Below are 19,854 nucleotides of genomic sequence, written 5' to 3' on the forward strand. Positions count from 1 at the left end.
CCTTGAATCATAAAATTTGGACTCTTGTGTTGCATTCCTCTAGTGTGTGGCCTGGGTTGGAAAAACTTCTGTAATCAATAAACTACAGCAACATTATCACTTCCATGACAGCGATGCAAAGGATCATGACAGCCATCTTTCTAACAAATGTGCTTGCTATTCCTCCACAGGACACGGATTTGGTTTCCAGCACCCAAATCAGGCAGCTCACAGTGTTCTGTAACTTAACCTCTCAGGGATGCAAGATGCTTTAATGGCTTTTGCAGGCTTCTACAAGCACAAAGGACAAACACACACACACACACACACACACACACACACACACACACACACACACACACACTCACTCACACCAAGTGAAAAGAGCCCTTTTGATGAAAACCAACCACCACAGCACTCACAAGACAATATTCTCTACCAACAGGCATAACTTGGCAATGGGCACATTAGGTATTCAATTCAGTTCTTGCCTTTTGTTTGAGAGTCGAATTTTAACATTGAAAAGAACAGTAATAACCAGGTGTTATATGTGGAATGGCAGTCATGAACTGGGCAGTGCTCAGGGTAGGTGCTTGCTACTTTACAAGGTAGAACCTCAAGATTCCTGTCATTATAAAGATTCCTCTGTATATAAAGACAAGACAGATGTGGCATATAATAATATGGACTGTGTTCTTTTATGTCACTCCTTTCTTTTTATCAATAATGTTTCATAGCATCAGTCATCAGACTACTTGTAAACAACTATCAGAGCTCACCTTTAGGAAAACTGTTAGCTCATTGCTGTAACTGAGCCTTTTTCACACAGACTAAGTCAGGTCTTTTGTTTTTTATTTTCAGTATCCTATATATCTCTTTGTTGTGTTGATCTGTACTAACTCCTGTGGTCACTTGACAAGTGGTTACTCTATGCTGGACTACAAACATCCTTTGATGACAACAGAATGTTTATATGTTTCAGTCTGTCTCCAGCTTCTTAACACATACTTGGAGACACACATGGTTCCTGTAACCTTTGAAAGCATTTTATTAATCAAGGCATTATAGCTATGTGATCTAGAGAGATTTTACTAAACAGCAACAACAACCACAAAATCCAACCTGTCTTTGTAAAAAATAAGTTCAAGCAAAACCATTCTGACACTTCTAGAGAATAACACCAATAATTATGTCATTTCTGAAGACCAGGAAAGGCTGTATACAGGACCCACATTGTAGCCTCAAATTGGCCAAACCCTAGATTGTTTTCCATTCTTGATTTATGCAATTTCAGCATTGCAATCTACTTTGGTTTTTGTCAAAGCAAAGCCAGATTGCTGGCATTTCAAATTTTACTTCATGAGCTTCTAGCTAACACACAACAGGTTTGTCATGAGTTACCAAGCAATATGATTTGACAGGAGGCAATGAGGAGAACAATGCCATACCACTTCTTAAAAATACCTTTCTTTGAGGCAAACACAAGGATAACAGGATGCAGATTGTGCTTGAATGTAGCTTTTAACCACTCTCTATAGGCTAACATGAACAGAAACTCCACTGCAATTGATCTGTGCAGGATCTGTATAATGTTCATTACAGTCCTTACAGAAAAGAGGCGTTGAATCCATATCCATAGTCACAGAACAAAATACTTACAGATCTGATATAATGTAATAAAAAATGTTTGGGGGACATTTTGTTTTACAGTAAATATTTCAATAAAATGTTACCACAATTCTGATTTTTTTTTTGTTCTGGCACAGGATGCATTCATTTTAATGATGCAAAGAAAGTTAAAATACTTTAAAGAGAAATTACCCTTATCATGAGCATTCTCTCTCAATTTATTAGCCTGACCCTCCCAATGCTTAGAAAAACGACATTTTTGAAGAGTATATGATAGATTTAATATGTGCTATTGACAAATTTACTAATGTTTTTACTTGTATTATTTCAGAAGACTAATAAAATATATCAGGTTACACCTAAAACATCCTCAGTGGTCTGAAAACACACTTTTATATGCCCCCAAAGTTTCTAGCTTTTCAAATGTATTAACTTTCTTTCATATAACAATCATGACCCTACACAAACAAGGACATGCCCAGAGTTTTAATAGTGCGTAAGAAAAGCATTTTACCTGAGATTACAGTGGATGTTTTGGATGTGAGAGATAGAATCCATTCTTTGGAATTATTTTACATTCGAAATGACTCACTCTATGGACCCTGCACTGTCCAGGTATTTTGTAAAATGTTACTAACAAGGTTTTCTGATGCTCTTGACATAACTGTACTGTGGTTATGAGCGTGAAAAAAACAAGTGACCACAGAAGGAAGGTGACATTCTGTGATGTTCTCATAATATTGATAAATGGACCTATCCAACAGGATTTAGTCATTGTTGATTTGAACAACAGTTGCCTGGCCTGAGGTCATGTTTGGCAAACTTCTCCATACCCATCGTAAACCTGATTGGTCTTTAATGGCAATGCTCCCTAGGAAAAACTCACTACTTACAGCCTTCACTTATGTGTAGAGAGTTTTGTTCCACAACCTCAGAGCACACCTACTACAAAACTATTTCAAATTTCATAGACGAAGAGATTTGAAATATACTCCTCTCCAGGTCATATCTATAGCCTATCATATGCTAAAAGCAAAACTCTAAACACATACATAACACCTTCCCCCTATAACTAGATTTGCACCATGGTAAATATTCTGATTTGTGTTTTAGCTACCTTGGTCATTAGGCATGACTAATTAAAGATCTCTATTTTTGTTCTACTCACTTTCCAACACAAATGTTAATGGCATCATCATCCTCATGGAACACTGGTCCTTAACTTATTTAAAGCCTGCTGTTCTCCGAGGGTTGTATGGATTATATTGATGAGCTTCATGATATAAAAAGATACGACGGCTAGAGGGCTGTGTGTTTAAGAGAATGTGAGTGGGTTTTATTTCTACAGATAAGTATGTGTTTGCTTAAATACCCACATGGTCCACGTTGTAAGACTGTTATCCTTGCCCAGCAAACACAGGCTCTCTGTTTTCAAAGAACCAGATTGTTAACTTGCACATTTTTGTAGAACCTTGAAGGATTGCTTACCAAGGCATATTGACGACTAATGTTAGCCAGCAGTCTCTGTGCTGGATCAAGTCACATACGCTTTATAAGGCATCCTGGACTTGGTAACTGGTGAGAGTCCTTTGTGCTGATTGCAGAATACTCATGCTTACAACATGTGGGATGGCATGCCCATTCAGAAAATTAAGGAAGGAAAATAGACAGTGACATTGTATCAGGGCTGCTAGGATTTAGATATGACTCAAAATAAACAAAAACAACAACAACAAAAATGGAGAAATCTGTGAAAGATGAGACTAGAGAAGAAAGTAGGGGAAATCACATACTCTAACATTTCTCCTAGATTTTCTTCACTAGAGAATTGGCTATGCTATCTAAAAGTTCCTTTATAATTTCTTCCCCAAGTATAGTCATGATGAAAAGTAAGGACAAATTTAACTTGGTCAAGTCTCTATGATCACAGCTTCTTTCATTCAAGCTTACTTTTAGTTGACCTCCATCTAAATATACATACTTTAAAATTACTTTTACTGTGAATGTTGTTCCTTAATACTGATAGTACTGAGGTCTATTCTGTTAATGTTTTGATGACAATACTTATAAAATCACTTTCACATTCTATCCCACCCCAAGCCATACAAAAGTCAAAGGCCATGAAAATATCTAGCATTAAAAAAATGAAAATAAATGTTTCTAAACAAGTGAAATATATTTGAATTATCTGTCTTAGAACTTGATATGTACTAAAACCTGAAAATATTGGTTATCATGTTATTATTCTAGTTTACAGAGATAAGTCATCTACTTGCTTATTTCACATCTCTTGGGCATTAATAGCTTCTTAACCTTCCATTATACCTTCTTAACAGCTATTTTCTTAGGTTGGAGAACCCCCTGCTCTTGGCATTTGCCATGTATGGGAACTTTATCTTCATTTTCATTGTAATTAATGTTGCTTATATTTCAAATGCGTGTGTTTGTTTTTTCAGCATAGAGATCAGGAATCACTGTAAACACTGAGTGGATACTAACATCCCCTCCCATCACTTCTAGTATTTCCTCTGTGATCACTGGAATGCTCATGTGCATGGATGCTTTTCTCTGTTGAGTTCTTTTCCTTGGAAATGATTCCCAAATGTTAGACTGTTGAGTCAAAGAATATATAAATGTTTAGGTATTTTAGGAGAAATATTTACTGTTATGCTACTTTTCTACTAACTTTCAGACAAAGCACCTCATACATGCAAAGACTGTTTCTGTACCTGTTTCATTTGAGTCCAGATCCCAGGTTCATCAGCTGAGGAGGGAAGAATCTGGTATAAATTTTACTGCAGAAATTCCAAACCACTGGGAATTGAACAGATGCCTCTAACTAATTTTGCACTGGGTGTACAGGGGGACCACCAGTCAGCCATGGTCTGTAACAACTTTCAGAAACATCTGGATTTAGACTTATAGTACAAACACAACAGGTTAAATAGTATAGAGTTATAAAACACCTTCATGCCTATACTCTCAAATGTTAAATTTCACTGAGATTTTTATTTTTAACATATCAGAAAAGCTGTAAATAATATAAATGTGAAGAATTTCAGAGCCTACATATGTTCAGTACAGTCCTGTTCTGGAACTCTGGTGTATTTAAAGTTTGATAGTTTGGGGATTTTCAAAAATACTCTTCTGAAGATTAAAACATCCTTATTTTCAATAATTTTACTTATACAATTAAAACATATATTAAAACAGATTGTCTTCAATTTTTATATTTATCAAAATATAGCTTATATGAAAGTTTAAGTTGTAAGGATAGCACAAGGCTCTAAGGGCCATCACTTAAAATATGTCTAAACCTTGGAATGTGAGTGGCCAGCAGACAGAGTTAATGTCCAGTTCACTGTTGTTTAATAGCTAGCAACATGACAAGCACCTTGGTAAACTCTATGTGACTCTAAGTAAATCTTAACTGCTATAGAACCAATACATGTTCTCCATAATTGAATGACATGTAACACTTCCTAATACTCAGAAGGATCTCACTCACTGTGTGAGTCAGTTTCACACACACTACTTTGAGGATGGGTTCTTCCCATTCTACAATGTGCAGACTTTAACGCTGAAGCTAGAAGTAACTCAGTGGGTACAGACTTGACTCCTTGGGAGGCTCTAGAAGGATGACAAAAGGGAGCCTGTGCATCAATCACCTACAGTTAAGTTTAATTCTATCCCTTCACCTCTTTACAACATTACGGCCTCTTGACGGACAGATGGTAGAGTTCTAGCTTAGTGTTTTAGTGTCCTCAGGATGAATTTTATGATGATCAGGATGAAACTGAGAGGATTTTGTGACTCAGCCTCATTTCAGGTGAGGGAGGCACACAAATATGGAGGTACCAGTCAAAGGAGCTTTGAAAAATATTCACCATACTGATCATCTAATTCTGTCTCCCACACACTTTACTTTCTGTCTTTATACTTCACAGACTTTAAAAGAAATAAAATTTTCTTATTAGGATACTTAAATATGAAAGAAAATTGTGGGTTTCAAGTAGTAAAAATTTTATATAACTTTTAAACTATATCTACCCACAAGACCATTACATGAGAGACAAATGTGACTGTAGATATCCTTGGCAGAAGGTCACCTTCTTGCTATTGACTCTCAAATGTCCAAAGTCTGAGACATCCTGAACATACACTTGCTTCATTTCTCACAGGGGACAGATACTTTGTATGTAACAGGAGAGGGTGTTTTGTTAATCATTTGAGACATAAGAACCTTTAGATAGACTTTTAGAGTTTATTTGAGTATTTTAAGTTGTGAGATCTTTTTCGTATGGTTTTCAAAATTAGATAAAATGGGATTCATTACAAAATATGAAACTATTAAAGAGAATTAATGTTCAAAATAACTCATTTACATAGTGACCTTTGTCCTACAACTTGTCCAAGTTTGACTTGTGAGCTCAAAATATACAAGCATGTGTCATATATGAAACACAATGATGATGAAATAAAAATTCTCAAGTGGACCCTTTTGCTGTCCGTATGGTCAGCTCTCAGCTACGGGCTTTCCTTCTTGGAGACTGAATGTGGGCTTTCTCCTTGTAGTTACTGTCAGCTCTAATCATTTATTTGAATCAAGGTCTCCTAAATCCATAAGTCGTCTCTGTTAGTAAGAGACATGAGAAGTTTCACTTCCAGCCTGCCAATGGTCTTTCTTTTGAGTTCAAAATTGAGAGCAAAAGTTAGACTTATATATGCAAAAGCATAAACATTCTGAGCACATACAAAGTGAAAATAATTTAAAGGTAAAAGGTGGGGGTGGTTAAAGAGATGTCCTAGTGGCTAGGAGCTGGCACCACACTTACAGCAGATCAGAGTTCCTTTCTCAGAACCTACCTGATTTAATTCATAATCATTTGTCTCTCCAGCTCCAGGGAATCAAAAGCCCTCCTCAAGATTTTGCAGACATGTTTGCTGACACGTGTGTAATTCCTCAGACAGATGCAAACAATTAAAAATAAAACAGCTCTTAAAGAATAAAGGTAATAAATAGTTGCCCCCAAAATACTTTAAGCAGGATACTATTTCATTAATATTGCAAAATTACTAATTAAAATTGTAAATTAGTCTATTGACCATATTATACTCCTATTTTGTGCTTAAATTAAAAAAATCTGTCACTACACTGTAACTTTTCTAAGAAAAAATGTGTAGTTAATAGCTTAAAACAATATCTTTATTTGGGTATCCATATCAAAATAACCCTCGCTTGAAGCACTGTGTCTAAGTAATTTGCTCAAAAAAAGTAAAACTAGCAATGAATTATTTTTTATCTGACATATTTGTGAAGTTTAAAAGAATTACTGGAACGGGAAGGGTAATAGAGAACAGTTCTCTTAGAATAACAACTTCCCATAGACGTTTACACACATATAAGATAAATTATCCTGATCCCCACAAAAGGCTGCTTATCAACAATAGATTCTCCCAAGTGTCTAGGAAAACACCACTCATGTTCAGAACCTTTGATTCTGCCCCCAGCTCAACATTGAGAATTAATTTTAATTTGTGGAGGAAACAGTTGGAGAGACAAGAATACTGAAAAATATCAGATGTAACCCATCCATGAAATCTGAGTTTAATCTTTACATTTTCCTTAAAGGAAATGTGCAACCTTTTAAGATTTATTTAATGCAATAGCCTTTAGTTTTCTTGTGCTCAACACTGGTGTGATAATCTCTATTACCTGTAAGACCATATATGTTTATGTATTTGGAAGATGACACTGCTCGCCAAGGTACGACTGTGAATACTGAGGTTGTTTTTAAATCCTTTTTCTAGAACATTCAGTTTCATTTTTCTGCTAGTGACCAAATATCCAATAGTCTTCTCCTTACAGACAAATCAATTCACCAAACACAGCAAATAAAAGAAAATTATTGGCAACAACTCTAGTTCTGTTATAAGGATGAGATAAATGACATTATAATTGTGTCTATTAATGTATGAACTGTACAATCAAGCACAAGAGTGTGCTTCCCAGTTGCTGTTAATGTGTATTTGCCAATTTGACACCTATATCTAGACAGGAAGTAATTGATAAATGGGTAGAATATGAAAGAAACAGGAGGCAGGTGAGTGTATGAAGAAATGAACCCACAAAACTGAGAACATCATATACCCTGGCTCAATAGTTTTCTACTGACTGAGCAAAGATCTTTATCATTCAGCATCATCATTAGATCCTGGAACATTTCCCGGAGTAGAGTAGACTTCCCCCCAAATAATGTAGATGCTGCCATGCATATTTATTTATGCATGTACTGGGCAACTACAATGTGAAAATGCCACACACTGAAGAGCCCAGGGCAAGCAAGTGTAGAATGAAGTGTTTGGTTGCTCAAGTGGTATTTAGCCTATTCTACCACACAGAAATTATTAGAAAGCTAAATTTAGATTTGTTGCCAATCTGAACTCTTATGTGGGACTCTATGTTGGGACATGTACAGTGTGGCGTTAGGGTGGCTTAGAGTCACATAGGTGTTCTCTGTCATCTGCGAAGTCACTCTTGCATCACAGGCATCTGAATGGCCAGGCCTCCAAGACCAGAAGAAGAAACTAGACAGGGAGATATCTGCCTCAAGTGCCTCCAACTCGGACCAAAACACCAGAAGTATTTTAATTAATAGCAACAATGATAAATAAAAGAGGAAATGAGATAAGAGGTCCCCGCCCAAGAAAACAAGGCTTTTCTTCTCATTTTTACAACTCCCTGTGTGACCTACAGAAGAAAAGTACATGCAAATAATACTTTAAGTACCAGAATGAACTTTGCCTTTTCCAAGCAAGACTGCCTACTGATAAATCCAAGAGGGAGATCATGAATTGAATGGAAGCTATTTAAAACAGCAACCCCCTCCGCTCTCATGTAAAGTAATTGTAAGCCTTTCTTTGGCATTTCAAAGTTTTTAGATAAACCATCAGACTCAATTAAGCACTGTGACTTCAAGAAGATGGTATGTCTGTTGAGCAAGACAGGAGGGCCTCCAGACAGGGGTCTGTGTGGTCTGTCACCAGACCTGCAGGAGGGACAGAGCCTGGCTATTGTGTTGCACTGGGCAATACAACCTATTGCCACAGCCAATTTAACTATGAGCTTTAAAGCCTCAGTGAGGACAAATGGCTAAGACAGAGCATGAGGAAGGCGCAAGTCATTTGGTAAAGAAGAGTTAAGGCTTTGTCCACACAGACAACTGCAGAAACTTCTAAAGGCAGACTTGTAATTTAGGATTAACAAGGGGAGACATCATGGTTAAAATCCTGTAACTCATTCTGTATGGGTTAAGGGCAGAGTTCACAGAGCTGGGCTCCCTGCGATTTGCCTGCTGGTCCTAAAGTGTGCCTTTGTATATAGTCCTGTGAAAATGGACTCCTTTCCCCACGCATCAGTTTCCTCATGGGACAAGTCCATCAGGTAAATACTGATTAATTTTCAAAAATATTCAATAAGTTGATGCTTGTAAAGTTTTTCCAGGGTTTCTGGTAGTGGTTAAAGTACCCAATACAGTATCTAAAATCATCCCTGGTATTATCTAATATTTAACTCATAATTGCTGGGTAAAAAGCTAAAGCAAAATAATTTATGTGAATTATGCTTACATCTAAAAAAACTCTATGGCGTATGCAGCTATTTCTTTGATTTTATCCATAATGAAACAGAGAAACAGAGAAGTTAAGGAGCTTGCCTAAGGCCACACAGCAAGTAAGTTCCACTGTCAGGATTCTAAATTCCTGTGATGTAGTTCTGGTACACAAGTTTTATCAGTGGGTTATATCATCTTTGAACTTGATATTGGCACAGTGGACAATCTATTGGCTTTCATGTCTGTCCACTTCAGTGGGTTTACTCTTCAAAACAGACTGTAGTGTATTCATTTCTGCCTCCCTGTACTTTGAAGACCGCATTGGAGGGACAGTATATTTGGTCAGGTGACTGGCTGACAGGCTGCTTGCCTGTCCTTAAAGGTGAGCTCCTGCTATTCCTGCTACATCCTTAATTTCAAGCTCTAACTCACTGCTGCCCCTCTGGAAAATCCTGATTTAGCCCCTCCCCTGTCCTCGGCCTCCAGAATGGGACAGTCACTGGCATTTCTGCTCATCCTACAGCCTTCAGCTTCCCAGCATCTCACTCCACGGTCAGCTGGTGGAGGCTCTCTCAGCTCTTCAACAAAAACAGGAGCAGAGAAGACACAGAGATGAGCAGGGAAAAAGTCTCTGTCCTTCCTGCTCTGAGGTTAACCCTCTGCCTCTGCTTCCTGGGCTTTGGTTATGCTGAATTCTCCCAGCTGCAGAGTAAGGGAAGAACAGGAGTTTGAAAAAGCAAGTCACCAAGCACCCCAAAGACCTGAGAGAGATGAGAGAAGGAGGGACAGAGAGAGAAGGAGAGATGGATGGAGGGGAGGAGAACAGAGGGAGGAGGGAGGGAGGGAGGGAGGGAGGGAGGGAGGGAGGGGAGGGAGGGGAGGGAGGGAGGGGAGGGAGGGGAGGGAGGGAGGGGAGGGAGGGACATTAGGAAGTGCTCTCCCTCTAGGTATCAGGTGCCTACAGCCTCAATACTCCCATCAGATGCCCTTCAGTCTTTTACTGAAGAAAATTAAAAAGTCCCTGGAGATGACGCACGAAATTGGTATATTCATTAAATTGCCAGGTGTACACAAAACTGACACAACAAAGTTTCTTTGTATAGCTGTCCCCTGAGAAGCTCTGCCAGAGCCTGATCCATACAGATGCAGATGAATGCAGCCAAACTGAACCCTGCTGGGAGCAGGGAACCCAATGGAAGAGTTAGGGGAAGGATTGAAGGAGCTGGAGAGGTTTGCAACCCCATAAGAAGAAAAACAATATCAACCAACCAGACCCCCCACCCCCACCCCAAAGCTCCCAGGGACTAAACCACCAACCAAATGTACATGTGGGGGGACCCAGGGCTCCAGATGGATATGTTCAGCATCAATGAGAGGGGAGCTCCTTGGTTCTGTGGAGGCTCAATGACTCAGAGTAGGAAAATGCTAGGGTGTTGAGGCAGGAGTGGGTGGGTGGGTGGGGGAGTACTATCACAGAGGCAGGGGGAAGGGGAGAGGACAGTGGGTTTGTGGAGGGGAAACTGGGAAGGGGATAACATTTGAAATGTAAATAAATAAAATAACCAATAACAATTTTAAAAACACAAAAATAGAAATAAAAGCAAATGTCACTTATTATTTAAAAAAATGAAGAATTGGAAAATATCAACACACCTAAACAAGGTTGATTTTCTTTGACCCTCAGTAGAATTCTGTATAAAGTGAACATGATACTTTCCAATACTAGGAAATCATTGACCATCACAGAACCCTTCGTGCAGACAAATACCAATGATGTGACAACAGATATGTAAAATAAGTAAAGTAACACACTTTGCCAAGGACTGACCACGAGTTATCTATTATTTTATCACATTTGAGCCATCCTGCATAGGGAGGAGCTGGACATTTTAAGAGTCTAGAACAGTGAGTGTGTTTCTCTGTTTTGGTGATTTCAACATCTGATAACCTTAAAGTGCTTTGTATCTTACAGATTTCATACTAAACTAGCAACAAATATTCAATTTAACAACTGTTGGATTTCATTTTATATATTGAGGATATACCTGCTTCATATTTAATCACCTAGAACCTCTACTGAGGATGCCTGAAATACATTTCTTGGAACCTATGGGGCCTCTCAGGTTGTTGCTGGAAAGGAGTAGGGTAGAGTCCTGGGCAAGCCTCATCCTACACATCCTCTTTGACCTTCCACATGCCCCTATACGACACAGATTTCTCTCAATCTCTTTGTTTGAAAATCAAGTTCTGTTACTGTCAATTACTTCAAGTGCATCAGTTTATTCATTCAGAAGCAGAGATAGTTCCCTTGAGCTAAGGACACTGGAGGTGGGAAAACTCCAATCAGAATATATTGTGGGGGGAAGGGGAGTCTACTTTCAAAAAAAGAAAAGAGAAAAATGTAAAGTCTATCTCCAATGAAGGAAAAACAGGAAAAGAAAAAACTGTGAGCTAGGAGTTAATAATGGAAAAAGGCTGAGTATGGTGGTATGTGGTGTAATCACAGGCTATGGGAGGAGATGGGACAGGCAGGTTGTGGGGCTCACTGACCAGCCAGCCTAGACTACTTGGTGAACCCCAGGTCAAAGAGAGAACCTATCTCCAAATGAACAAACAAATTACATAGATAGATAGATAGATAGATAGATAGATAGATAGATAGATAGATGACAAATGGATGGATAGATAGATAGATAGATAGATAGATAGATAGACAGACAGAAAGAAAGAATAAAAGTGGACAGTGTCTGATGAATAACCACTGAGGTCATCCTCTGAACATTGCATGTATACACATGCATGTGTACCTTCACATACATGGTCACACACACATACACAAGTAGTAAACTTCTATTATTAGTATTTTTTATTATTAAATATTCAGCTTGTTATATATCTGTTGAACTACTGCTCAATCACTATTAAATGACTTCCATCTGATACTTCCATTCTTACTATTTAAAAATCAAAGGGAAAGTGAAAAAAGAAGATATTGGAGATATTGGTAATAAGACCCAAATTTTACATCTGACATTTTTGCAAGGAGACAACATGGAGAAGGCCTGATTGCTAGAGCAGTTCTTGAGCAGAAGTCAATCCCCACTGAGCTTCCAACTAGCTATCTGCATGTTAATAGTGGTAGGAGTGTTGACATGTCTCATAGCACCCCGAGACTCTTAACAATTTAGAGAAAAATATAACTTAAGAATTGAAAAATATTTACTGATTTCACGTAAAATAACTTTTAAGGAATAAGATTATAGTTTACCTCATTAGACTTTCATAAATAAAACCTAAGACTACATACAAAGCATATGCTCTTCCCAATAACTTATTCTGCAGGCAGCCTCAGCCATCTCATGGAAATATGTAAGTTTGATGTTCAAGAATGTAGAGCTATGAACATGTTATGAATAATTAAGATGTTCACATTAGAATCTTAATATCCCAGCTGCTAATTGACCACACACACATTGAGGTCTGAAGTAACTTTTGTATTCCCTCAACAATGTAAAAGCAAACAAGAAATAGAATTTCATTGAAAACGTGGAGGATTTATCTTACACCATATTTTTCTAATAATGGCAAAAGAAAAGAGACCTAAACACATTACCAGTGGAATGATGAGTTTCATCTGACTCATGCAGCGCCTGTAATTTAGAAATTGTTCGTTTTTCTGATTGGAGGAAAGGATTCTGATCACTGGTTGGCAGCTAGGACCGATCAAGCCTAACTACATCTCCCATTTAATACTTCCATGTGATGTAAAGGAGAGCATTCAGAAACTAAGTAAACATCACCTCCAAATACGGCGAACACAATCCAGAGGGGGCTTTGCTCTTTAGAAACTCTTTGATAACAGAGGGGCACATCTTTTGTACACATTGTAAAAAGATTTAAACACTGAGAGGCCCTTCTTCCCTCAGACCATGGGGCCAAAACCAAAGGGGGTTTGGAATTTCCCAACTTCACTGCAAAGGATAATCTTGTATTGGAACAAAAGTCATGGGTGACTCAGAATGTAATTAGTGTTGTGCATCTGCGCAAATGGCACAGCATAGCTTGTGGTATTAAAAAGAGAAAAAAAAAAAGGAAAAGAAATAGAAAGAAAAAGAGAAAAAGGAAAGAGAGAAGAAAGAAACTAAGGCTTAGGCGAAGGCCATTCATGAGTTCATACCAGGCCAAAGCACCGAGCAAAGCGAACTGCCTAACTCAGCCTGTCTGTCCTAGCAGGGCTGGTAATACCCTGTATTTGACAAAAGAGCCTCCCACTCCTGGCTCCACCCTTCTGTCAACTGTGCAAGCCTGTTCACTTTCTAATGTTTGATCTGAAACAAATGGAAAGGAAGTTGTTTTCCATGTACACTGAATGCAAGTGGAGAGGCTGACTGAAGTTCATGGCTGAGACCACTAAATGGTTCCGATGTCTTGTCAACATCCTTACTAACAACTCAGCCAACAGGATGGAACAGGCACAGGAAACAGGAGACCCCAGACTTGCTACTCAGAGGTGGAAAACTGTTTTCAGAACTCTTTTCCAGGTGCTTTTTCTCTTTGACATGTATCAGCTTCAAGAGTATTTCTCTGTTCACATGATAATGAGTAGGGGAAAGAAAAGACACAAAAATTCCCTTATTTGTACTCCAAAATGTCACCTCACATCATGCCAAACACCACGCCAAGAATTGGCTTAGTAAGGCTTTCTGCCAATTGGCAAAATCCTCACTTTGCTTGCTGGAGGTCAATGTTTTTCCCACACAACCAACTTCACAGTTTACCTTGCAATAGTCCCAATATCAATGCTGTTTCCTCTTATGATATAGAACAGGCTTAAGAATTTTTTTAAAGGGCCAGATATTAAAATACATATTTAAGTTCTATTGGACATTTAGTTTCAACTATAATTCCTCCATTCTGCCTTTGTAGGACAAAAACAGCTTTGAACAATGCACACAAGAAGGAGGGTGGTTGTGGTTCTGTTGTAATCAAACTTTATTTATAAACATGGTGACAGACAGGATTTGGCCCAAGGGCAACGGTTTGATGACTTTTCATGTAGACCATGTAAAAGATACTCACCCTGTATATCTAAGGGGTAATATGTGGAATATAGTTAGGCATTATGGCTATAAATGTTATTTATACTTTGAATAGCTCCACATAATTACTTCTTTCATTACTAGTTGAAAAAAAAAGGGGGGGGGGGTTCTTCCATTGGTATCCTTAAGAGGGTTTGGATCCAAGGGGTTGGCAGACACAATTTGTAGATGCTTAAGTCTCTTATTCAAAATACCAGAATATTTCATATTCCTCATACACATTATGTACTTAAACAACTCTGGAATTCTTATAAAACCTAACATAGCCTAGTGCTGTGTAAATGATTGCTTTACCATAGAATAACAAAATGCCCACGTGTGGTTCAGTCCAGATGCATGATTTTAAAGTATTTTTGATCTGAGGATGGTTGAATTTGTGGATCTGAAACTGTGTTCTCTACCCACTGTCTTAGGAAATTTTGTCAAACAGCTGTTACGCAACCAAAAGAATAAATAATGCAGTCAATAAAAATTAACCAGCAATTAAAGTTTTTACTTCATCATACATCATGCCTGTGATAATCAAGCCATTCCTTATTGAGGCCCTATTATGTGCCACACATGCCTTTAGGTATAAAGCAAATTGAATCAAAAAGAGACAAAAATTGTGTTATAAGGAATTTTACATGACCACAAATGGCTAAGACAGAATAAATAATTTGAAGAACAATTCTTAATATTATGCCACATAGCAGTAAATGCCATAAAGATGATGTGGTTTTGGTAACTTCCCTGAGATTGGAGGTTAAGTCCCTTTTGTTGCAAGTAGCATGCACTTCAGACAAAGCCCATGGATCTGAGCTGGTTGTGTCCTGAAATTCTCCTCCCTAAAGACTAGCTTTCATGGTTCCATAATGTACCATTCAAGCTTCCAAGGGAGAGAAGCAACCAATAGTCCTACCCAGCTATGACATCTATGAACCCTAAGCATGTAACAGTGGTACCCAGCCTTGGCAGTAACCAACAGCTCCCTAACTAGACTTAAGACCAACTCAACAAGAGAAGAATCAGGCCTAGTACTGGAAAGCTAGCCGGGCATGGATGATTTTCGAAGTCTAGGGACATTGGGGAACTTGGGTGAGAAACTACACCCACCACTTTACTAAAGAAGCATAATATCTAACTATAATCTAAAAATTCATCCTTATACCCACAGATAAGTGTAGGTCTTACCCCTCATCAAAGAAATGTCTCTTTCTAGCAAATGGAGACCATTTCAGAAAACTACAACTGATCCAAATGTAGAGAACGGTGATTGTGCAATGCCCAGCTCCAAAACATATCTACAGCGCAATTCCTAAACTAGGAGGAGAGGAGATGTGGAAAGAATATAAGAACCAGAAGACCAGAAAATTTGATGGGAGAATGTGTCTCCTAGAAATGTCAGAGTTGCTACACCCATGAAAGGTTCCTTATAATTTGTCCTTATACAAGACCAAAACACCTGAACAAGGATGATATCAATAGACATATCAACAATGGAAAGAAGAAACATCTTGGGGCCCCAACACTCGCGAGTCAGTTACAGGCACCTAAGGAATGCTGAGAGTGAGAGCAATAGTCTTCCTCAGGAAGGAGCCTTCCAGTTGATTATCTAATACCAAGAATCATATACCTACTAATCAAATTATAAACAGCCTGAACATGTTAAACTTATATATTTAAGAATTAAACTATTAAAAACAAAGAGGTCATGAATTCAAAAAATTTTCAATTTTTACAGAAAGGATTGGAGAGAGGTAATCTAAGGTAGAAATGGTATAATTATATTTTACTTTTTAAAAACTATAAAATAGGGCAGTGTAACACATTAGCAAGTCTCTCAACAGTCTGAGAAGGAGAAGGTGGTACAGAGAGAACTTCTGAAGGAGGGAAGACCTAAGCAAGACAGACAGATGCATCCAGACTAATTGCTGAAGACCAATTTTCCACACTAAGTAAATAGCTTGTAAGTGCCTGGGGCAGGAAGGAGCTTGTGTCTTGGAGAAATCACAAGAAAGGCCATGCCATTTGAGTGTCTGGAATGTCCTTTGAAGGTAACAATGATGAGGCCAGAGAGCTGGTCCAGGGAGGATGGGGAGGGGCTTTGTGTGAGCAGTTGGGATTTCATTCCTGCATAATGGGGAGCTATAGGAAGATTTTAAGGGAGAAAGTAACATATTTTTTTAATCGTTTTAAATTACATAAACCAGTAATTACATATGGAATGAGCACTAGGAAGAAGAGGGTCCATGTGAAATGGTGGCATACAAGGGATGAAGCCGGCCTGCAGTTTCCAGGAAAAGGACGTGCCTTGGCCCTAAACTCTGAGTTCTACCAAGAGAAATAATACTGTCCATAAGCTTGAAGTGAGTCTGTAATAGCACAACTTTCCAGGTTCTGTGGAAGAAAACACAGCTAGCCAGTTTAGCCTAACTGGTGAGCTCCAGGCCCACAAGAGATTCTTTCTTAAAAGTGGTAAATACAGATCCTGAGATGATACTTCTAGTTGTTGTCTGAACTCCACACATGTCCACACACACCTACACTCACATGTATGCAACATATGCACATAATAATAATAATAATAATAACAATAATAATAGCAATAGTGACAATCAAACCTTCTATAACCCTAGCATTTAGGCTGCTGAGGCAAGAGGGTTGATAAGTCACAGGTTTGAGGAGACCCTGGACTACATACACTACATAGTGACTTCCAAGCGCTGCCTTGGGGTACAGAATAAGACCTTGTCTTAAAAAAAAAACAGCCAAACATAAAAACCTACAAATAAACAGCTTCAGCAGTAGCTGCAGCAACAGCAACAGCAACAGCAACAGCAGCAGCAGCAACAACAACAAATTTCAAGAGCAGCCAATGAGATGGCTCAGAGGTGAAGGTGCTTGGCACCAAGCCTGAAGACCCTACCTTGATCTCTGAAACCCATGTAACAGAAGGAGAAAACTGACTCTTGTCCTCTAACCTCCACAGGAGAGGAGGGGCATTTTTAAACTCCCCACCCCCACCCCCAGAGAATAGAAAATTGCAAAAACCTAACATCCATTTCTATTCCCTGTTAGTTACCAAGATGTGGTCACTCTCATTCATCTGGTACCACTGGAAATAGTTCCAAAAAGAGCTTTATAATATAGGAGCCGCAAATAATATAGGAGCCTCAAATGCAAACATCTACTGTGATGTTAAATATATAATTACACAGCTCTCTTTTCTGCCAAGTGCGATCATCCTACATCACATTAACAAAGGAATAATCATGGAAATGGACCTCCTTGAATTAAGCCCCTCATGACAAGAGAGCCACACCATAACAGTCCTCTTGCATAACTTGCTTGTTCATTGTAAAGCTACAAAAGTTGAGAAATGCAAGTTGAGAGTCTTATAAAGTATTTTGTGGGATAGCCAGTATCGTACAATGGATATTTTTAAAAATCCATTTTACCAGTGTTTAAGGATATGAACAGATTATCACAGCAATAGTCTGGATTCCTATTGTTTTGATAACACTTTTTTTTTCTGCATCAGGAGCCTTCTTGACAGCTATCATCATACTTTGATTAATAATTTTTTGAATAAATGGCTGAACTAATTTGATGTATCTTCACTGTTTGCATTAGTTCCTGCACAACATTCCTTCTTAACTTATAACAACTACTTAGACTAAAAATAGAAATGCATAAATTGTAAGTATTGTCTTCTGAGTAATTACAGTGAAAAATGTGCATATGAGTTCAAAACAAACATGACATGAAGTTTGGAGTCTGAGTTGGAGAAAACACTAATTAAGGGAAATTTATGAGAGTCTTTACCAAGTTCTTTGATGAATGCATTTATTTGGTTACTTGATCCTCCACCCAATCACATTAACAATGACAAAAGATATGCAAATTCAAGCAGACAATAGCAAAGCCAACTGCTCTGACTCATACCAACTGGGCCACTTCAACCTTCTTCAGCTCAATTTATTCTTGTGAGGATTGATATAACCAAGAAACATTTCAATACTTATGCTTGGCTATAAGTTGAAAACTATGCCATAATCTCTGACTAAGAACAAAGCCAATGAGAGTCAAATTTATTTCACAAAACAAATTAACGTAACAAATGTGTGCACGATGTAAGTCCGGCAGAACTGTGCACTTGCCCTGTCACTGCAGAGCAACAACAGAAAAATAAGCATCACTGTGTGAATCACTATTTTGGTTGTACGCTTAAAGCACATCATTACATTTTTGCTAGAATAGCTCATTCATGATTTAGAACTACAATGCCCTCCTCAAAGCACCCACGTTGATCATGATTCAGTTCTCATTGAAAACACTGTAGATGGGATATTGAGCATAATAACAAACTATTAAACCAAAGCCATTTATTTATGTAGAATGAAATGCAGCCATAGAAACACCAGATGTTCTATTATAAACTAATTCTATGAATAGTGCTGGACAAAGTGTCTATCATCCTCAAAGACGGTTGCACATGTTTTGTGCTGCAGGCTTAACTTTTCATCTGTGATCTGTAGCAGGAAGCTGCAGTTCCAAGTCTGGGAACTCCAGAAGTACCGAGTTCCTGGTCACACGCTGAAAGAAATAACTGTGATCCTAGTTCAGTCCCTAGTGGACAAAAGGAGAAGAGCTACCACCAGGGATGAGTCAGCAGCAGGCAGAGCTAAGTAAGTGACTGGGACCACACAGAACAGAAGTTGGCCTTTTCCCATCCCTTATCCTCTCACAGGGTCTGCTGTGGTACCTGCAGCCTACTCATGATCCTTCTGCTCACATGGAGGCAAGGGTTTAGCACACATCCTGGAAGAGAAGCGTTTACAAATGCTGTCGAGGCTCTAGAAACGTGGACTTACCTGTTACATAGCTAAACAGCGATTAAAGAATGAGCAGAAACAAGAGCTCACCATGGAAAGGGCAGTCTTAACAACAGCAACTACAAAATGTTCTATGGTTTATGAAGACGAAGAAGAAGAAAAAAGACCCACAAGAGATCAATGCGACTTCTATAAAATGGGATCAAATATGCACTCAGCATTAACGTTTCCCAGGAGACTGAGGCTCCCAGATGACACCGTCTCTGTCCCTAACCCAGGGAACCAGGGCTTGTCAAAAATTAGCACAGCCTTCTTGTGTTCAGCCCAATCTGCAGGTGGGTACAGGAGACTTCCTGAACTCAGTTTCTACCTTCAATGTGAGCAAAACCCCTTTCTTACAATTTTCCCATCAGAAGCTATTTTTTTTTTTTCATTTCAGATGTCAGTCCTCATATACCACTTGTGAAGTTAAGTTCCTTTAACTTACAAATACAATCTTTCTAAACGAAGACAATATGGGTACTTTATACTTATTCTCATTGCATACTTTTATTAAAAGTTGGTGGGGGTAAGCATTTTATGAAGATTTCCCATGGCAACTCACAAAACTCCTTGCTGTACATTCCATTTGAACCTCTGTTAATATCACCATTATGATTTCCTTTTACACCACCTTGTCCAAGAAGTGCGCGCTTACTTTTTCAAAGTTGGGCTTTG

At 38.4% G+C, this 19,854-nt stretch overlaps 1 protein-coding gene and 1 long non-coding RNA gene across 3 annotated transcripts in view; both read right to left on the reverse strand.

The window, feature by feature from the left end:
* Gm41313 overlaps positions 1 to 10,040 on the reverse strand; it is a 35,019-nt gene extending 24,979 nt beyond the window's left edge. Inside the window, exon 1 of the long non-coding RNA XR_875323.1 lies at positions 4,338 to 10,040. This is a non-coding gene — a long non-coding RNA (predicted gene, 41313). The remainder of the gene's footprint in view (positions 1 to 4,337) is intronic.
* Positions 1 to 19,854, reverse strand: part of Angpt1 (angiopoietin 1) — a 252,311-nt gene that overhangs the window by 231,360 nt on the left and 1,097 nt on the right. The window lies entirely within an intron of this gene.

The sequence above is a fragment of the Mus musculus genome, chromosome 15 (genome assembly GCF_000001635.26).
Source record: "Mus musculus strain C57BL/6J chromosome 15, GRCm38.p6 C57BL/6J".
NCBI lineage: Eukaryota > Metazoa > Chordata > Mammalia > Rodentia > Muridae > Mus > Mus musculus.